Raw genomic sequence first — 7,115 nt, forward strand, 5'->3', positions numbered from 1 at the left:
CGCATCCAGACATACATCAAAAGGATCATCCACCATGATCAAGTTGGCTTTATTCCAGAGATGCAGGGATGGTTCAATATACGTAGGTTAATAAACGTCATAAACCATATAAACGGGCTTAAAGACAAGAACCATATGGTCATCTCAATAGATGCAGAGAAGGCCTTTGAGAAAATTCAACATGCATTTATGTTCAAAGTCCTAGAGAGAATTGGACTTGAGGGAATGTACCTCAACATAATTAAAGCCATATATAACAAACCCACAGTCAACATCATTCTAAATAGAGAAAAACTGGAAGCATTCCCATTGAAATCAGGAACCAGACAAGGCTGTCCGCTATCTCCACTTCTCTTTAATATAGTGCTTGAAACTCTTGCAAGAGCAATAAGACAAGAGCAGGATATTAAAAAGTAATAATTGGAAAAGAAGAGATCATATTATCCCTTTTTGTAGATGATATGATATTATATCTAAGGAACGCCAAAAATTCCACCAGAAAACTCCTAGAAATTATTAACACGTTCAGTAAAGTGGCAGGTTACAAAATTAACCTACAAAATCTGTAGCCTTTCTACATACCAATAACAAGCAACCAGAGAAAGAGCGCATGGAAACACTCCCCTTCACATTAGCTGCAAAATAATAAATAAATAAATAAACAAAATCTCAGAATTAACCTGACCAAAGACATTAAAGATCTCTACAATGAAAATTTTAAATCTTTATAGAAAGAGATTGAAGAAGACGTCAGAAGATGGAAGGACCTCCCAAGCTCATGGATTGGAAGAATTAATATTGTGAAAATGACCTTCCTACCAAAAGCCATTTGCAGATTCAATGCAATACCAATCAAAATCCCCATGACATTTTTCACAGAATGGGAAAAAAACTATCCTAAGATTCATATGGAAGCACAAAAGACCTCAGATAGCCAAAGCAACCCTGAGCACTAAGAGCAATGCCAGGGGGATTACTATACCAGATTTTAAACTGTATTACAGAGCTATAGTAATAAAAACAACATGGTACTGGCACAAAAATAGACCCATAGATCGATGGAACAAAATTGAAGACCCAAATAAGAGCATATACAATTTCAGCCACCTGATATTTGACAAAGTATCCAAGAACTTTCACTGCAGGAAAGACAGCATGTTCAGCAAATGGTGCTGGCCAAACTGGATCTCCATCTGTAGAAGAATGAAACTAAACCCCTATCTTTCACCTTGCATGAAAGTCAATTCCAAATGGATCAAAGACCTCAATGTAAAACCTGAAATTCTGAAACTGTTAGAAGAAAACACTTGCAAAAAACTGCAAGATATAGGTGTAGGAAAGGATTTTCTAAAACAGACATCAATTGCTCAAGAAACAAGGTCAAGAATCAAGAAACAGGACCTCATTAAACTAAAAATCTTCTGTAAATCAAAGGAGGCAATCAGGGAAGTGAAAAGAAAACCCACAGAATGAGAGAAAATCTTCACCAGCAACACATCTGACAGATGTTTAACATCTAGACTATATAAAGTACTCAAAAAACAAAGAATCAAGAAAGGAAGTAAGCCAATTAAAAGATGAGCTAAGGAGGTGAACAGAGTTCTCAAAAGAAGAAATAAAGATGGCTAAGAAGCATCTGAAAAGATGTTCAACATCACTAATAATTAGGGAAATGCAAATTAAAACCACTTTAAGATTTCATCTTACCCCAGTCAGGTTGGCTAAGATCAAGAGAACAAATGATATCAAATGTTGGAGAGGATGTGGGGAAAGGGGAACACTCATACACTGCTGGTGGGGCTGCAAACTTGTTCAGCCCCTATGGAAAGCAGTGTGGAGAACTCTTAAAAAACTACAAATGAACCTATCATTTGACCCAGTTATACCACTCCTTGGCATATACCCAAAGAACTCACCCTATTGCAGAGACGCTTGTACAGCCATGTTTGTTGCTGCTCTTTTCACAATTGCTGAGTGGAAGAGACCTAAGTGTCCCTCAACTGACAAGTAGATAATGAAAATGTGGTTCATTTATACAATGGAGTTTTACTCAGCAGTAAAGAAAGATGAAATCATGAATTTTTCAGGTAAATGGATAGAACTGGAAACTGTTATACTAAGTGAAGTAACAGACTCAGAAAAAAAAAACAAAAACGACGTATGTTCTCCCTCATATGTGAATCCTAGCACCAAACCCTGATAAATGAGTATGTATCGAGATATAACTGCAGGAACCAGGGTACTAGAAAGGAAACAGGGAGGTAAAGGAAAAGAAAGAATTTGAAAGAGAAGAACAGTAGGAAACAGGCATTAATAAGAGATATATGGATAAAAATTGGGTTAGGTTAAGTGAGGTGGGAGGGAAAGTTATACAAGGAACCTAGGGGATAAAGGGAAAGAAGGAGCTCAAGAGAGGTAGGACCATAGGAGAAGAGTATTATCAAGGGAGAAAGGGGGAAATGGGGGCACCTTAATTGGGGAAAGGATGATGGAAAGGTTAGACAATGCGAGAGATCAATAATGCCTAGCAAGTTTTAAAAACCAGAGGGAACCATATTAGTCCAACAACCTACTGACAAATTATATATGCCAGATCAAGAAATCTATGTCTAGGCAAGGTTTATCTGAGAACAATTGGTCTTTGCCTAAGCTTTATCTATATGACACATGGTAATTAAAAGTACCAGACTGGTAGAACTAACCTTCTTGGATGTTTAACAGATATACTTTGAGGCCTATACTAATTTGGTCAGAGGGACATAAAGGACAGTTTTTGCTCCTTGCCCTCCTAGGTCGACTAAGGTCCAGAGGACTGTGAGCTTCTCTCAAAATGCCCTGTAACTGTGGCGAGTCACCTGTCCTCTTGAGCAAGGAGGCCATGGAGACCTCATCAGATGGACCTGAACCAGTGTCCAGTATACAAAGAGGAGGGTCCAGTCTACACAGAGGGAACATTTCCTCCATGCTTCCAAGCGAAGCCAGCAGGACCTTTGGCTTATTTTCACATAGACGGAACTGGTAAAAGAAAGGAGCCAGAGGCTCCTCCCAAGCCCATGTGAAACCTGAGGTACACATTCTCAAATGGCCTAAAGAGTAAAAATAAATTGGATTATCTGGGCCAACTGTATGGCCTTAAACACCACAAAGGAAAGTATAACCAAAGATTAAAGGGGCCAATATAATTTTTTGAGAGTCCATATGTATAGCTAAAGAAACAATGCCAGATAGGAGATACCTTCTTTTCAGTTGTTGGCCAGGGCAGCCCAAGAGACTTCCAGGTAGTAATGCAGCATAAAATTGGGAAAATGAACAGCAGACCCCAATCTTATCTAAAGGAATATTGACAACTGATTGCTGCTAGATGAGGAAGAGCTGACCTTCCTAAAACAAAGACCTCTAGATAGGCTGCCTAGATTCACCGGATGGACAAGTACTGGGGAACAGCTGGGGGTGCCGACAACACAGCAGACCATAGCAGGGAAGACAGAGTAAAAGGGCTCTAGTGGGGGGGGGTAAGGCTATGGGAGGGTGCCATCTGGGAAGTGGGTATATAGATGAATAAGATTGTTTGGGATGTTCTGTGTGATATACACACAAAATAATCAACAAATTTTAAAAATGAGTTGTATTTGAGGAGGAAGCATAAAAATTTACTTCATGTTAATTAGTAGAGGTGATCAACATTACCATTGAAATCTACCCAATGACTTTATACACATACACTGGCAACAAGGATCCGAGTGCAAATGATTATGACTAGTAATAATCAGATACATACAGATTAAAGACACATGAGCCAACATCTCACTGGTAGTAGCAAAAACAATGTGCCTGTCTGTAAGAAACAGTATATTTTAGAATGAAATGGAGATCTTATGAAGTGGAGATCTTTTTTAAAGGTTAAAAACTCATTCAGTTTTATGTCTTACAGAGTTTATACTGAGTTCGATATTGTATAACTGTATTAATTCAACTGTCAACCTAAAAATTTTGTAGCAACTTTTGAAAGAGATCTATCTTTGCTCTGGAAATTGTTATTGAGTATGTTCAAGCTGTAATGAAATGCTTCTAAAAAAATAAGATCCAACATCTTATCATTAAAAAATTATCAAAAATAAAATAAATAGAATGCACAATAAATAAATAAATAAATAAATAAATGAAAGAAGAAAAAGAAAGAAAAAGAAAAAAGTGATAGGGAAATATGGGAGGTGTTGGAAGGGAGGGAGTGGGCATGGATTTGATCAAAACACCTTACATGCATGCATGATATTCTCAATAAAGTTTTTGTAAAAGTAAAAAATAAAAGTATAAAATTCATAAAAGTTCAATAAAAAATGATTCTATAAAACACTTTAAAAAAGTCTTTTTAAAAAAGATTAGGATGGAATTTTTTTATATCCATAGCATGGACTAGCCAGAAAATGAAAGAAGAATGTAAGGGCTTGAATTTATTGGTCAACTGGGAAATCCAAGCATTACACAAAGCTATTGTAGTGATTTCAAACATCCCAGTTTAGAGCAAAATGTGCCTGTTTTTGTGATGTGACATTTAGTATGTTTAACAGGAACATTTGACTTTGATCACAACACTTTGGTTGCTAGAAACTAAGTTTCTGGAAAGATCTTGAAACAATCTTAGGAGCCTGAGAAATGGGTTCTCTGTGTAAGTGGAGACAGGACTCCTTCTTCCTTTTCAGTTTGAACTGAGTCTCGAAGGACTTGGACAGCACAGAGTCTTCTGAGCGGCAAATGGAGGCAACACCAGCAATCATGTGTGTCTTGAATGGATCTGGGGGGTGTGATTGCTGTGATGCTGAGTTCTGTGCCTTTTCCTCCACACGCTCAGACAAAATCAGCCTGCGTTGCAGCTCCAGCTGAAACCACTCTCCATGGCCTCTTGAAGAACACTGACACAGATACTGTGAAGAGGTACAGGGTGTGTTGGTGGGAGTCCCTCCTCCTCAAAATCTGTCCTTACCAAGCAGATAAGAATGTAAAATGCCTTAAACACTGAAAATGAAATTTCTGCTTTATCATAAAAAGGGCCAAAGTTCACCAATGGCTCTGTTTAATAAGATGGTTATTACAATGTGACAAGACATTGGTTGATCTTGTCAAGTTTTGCTTCATTTGAATATAAGTTTGTGAGTTCGTCTACCAAAAGTATGGTTAAATGTCAGATGAACCATTAGCATTATATTAATCACAGAGCAGAAAAGACCAAAGAAAAGCCAGTGTTAGAAGGGTGCACGGGCTGAAGCATGGCTCAGTGGCTATGCGCTTGTCTAGCATGTACAAGGTCCTAGGTTCAATCCCCAGTACAGGGGGAAGGAAGGCGAGAGGGAAAATCAGGAGAAAAAGAAGAGATGAATATAGCTTGCAAAATAGTAAATCTATTAATTTGCAAGATGGCCATTATTAGAAACAGTTAATCAAATTAATGAAAATGTGTCTATTATGACATGGATTTGGCTTTGGCAGAAGTGACTTGAAATAGCACCTCTGTGTGCACAGGAAGGACCTGGTTCCTCACCGCCAACCACGGCTCGGGGCAGGGCACCTCAGGCAGGAATGTTACTGTCGAATAGGAAAGGACAGGAACCAGTCAGTGACAGTGGTTGGAGTTCAGGCAGCAGCACCTGAAGCTTTTGGGTCCACTTCCCTGTTTCTGTTTCCTGCTGTAGGCCCCACAGACCCACAGATACACTACTGTGTTAATCACAGAAATGGGAGCAGATGATGTACCGGCCTGCAGGGAAATTTGCACCTGGCCTCCTGCCACAAAAAGGCAACCTAGTCCAGAATTTGGAGCTGGGTGACGGTTTTGGCCTGTTCTGGCTTCTTCAGAGAGAAGTACAATCAGGATTTGACCCCTACAGGCACTCCACCTGACACTCCGCAATTGATTGATTGATTGATTGATTGATTGATTGATTGATTGGTTTGGCTGGATGACAATTAGATCAAATGTATCATCTGCCGCTTGTTTATTGCGATTCATCCTCAGCTCCTTCCATCACAGTTCAACATATGGCTTATTGTGTCCATTCTAATAGCTGCATAGTATTCCATAGAATGTGTTCCAACAGACCACATAACTAGTCCCCTTTGGATGAACATTTATGTTATTTCCAGTGTTTGCTATCATGTACCATGACCTTTCATTATCCCTTAAAGTCCTTGATCATATGTTTCCAGATTATAGAAATCTCAAAATACAGATGCGGGATTAAAGGTTATGTGGATTTTAAACATTAATAAATGTTACTAAATTCCTCCCCAAATGAATCAGCACTCAGCATAGCTACCAGTGCAGTGTGAGGGTGGTTATTTATTCTCTCTGTACCAAGTTTATGTGTTAATTATCTTCTGAGGGAACAGTGTTTACTGACTGATTTTTACTCAAATATGTAAGTTTTGTTTTCCTGTGAAGACCAGGGAAGTGAAACATGTTGTTTATAATAAGATGTATATTCTCTGTCTGGATTTCTTTAGTAAGCTATTCACTTTTATTCCTATTTTCAATGAGTAATGGTTCCTTTTAGTTTTATATTGTCAGAATTTTTATACGCTAAAGGATATTCTTGAAATATAACAGCTTTTTAATTGTGTTTTCACGTTTGGTGCTACACGAAGAGGGCTTTTCTTCTTGTTGTTGTTTTTCTTTTTGTCTCCAAATCGTTAATTATTATTGTGAGCTTTTTTTCCCTTCACTTATCTGGATTTTATGTGGCTTGTTTACTTTTAAAAGAAGTGAGCCAGGGCCTCTAACCCCCAAATACCCGTCATAGAGTGGATTTTTTTTTCCAGCTTTGGAGTCGGTTTCTGGTTTTGTTGGCTTTGGTCTACCTACTGATTGCCCCTCAGAATCTTCTGTCTCCACCTGGCCACTGGGCTCTGGACATCAGGGCAAACTTGTTAGTTCACCAGAGTAATTGGGTAGAATTGCTAAGGAGTGATTGTGTTGAGTCTTGTCCAGAGCTCACCTCTGGGACATCTATCATTCTATGATGGCTCAGCCTGCAGGCTCCGCATCCTGGGCTCACAGCTGGAAGGCTGAACCCAGGCTCTGCTGGGCTTCTGATCTTTTTGCCCTGATGGAGGTGTGGTTC

The sequence above is a fragment of the Nannospalax galili genome, unplaced genomic scaffold (assembly GCF_000622305.1).
Source record: "Nannospalax galili isolate Female #2095 unplaced genomic scaffold, S.galili_v1.0 scaffold1490, whole genome shotgun sequence".
NCBI classification, from domain to species: Eukaryota; Metazoa; Chordata; class Mammalia; order Rodentia; family Spalacidae; genus Nannospalax; species Nannospalax galili.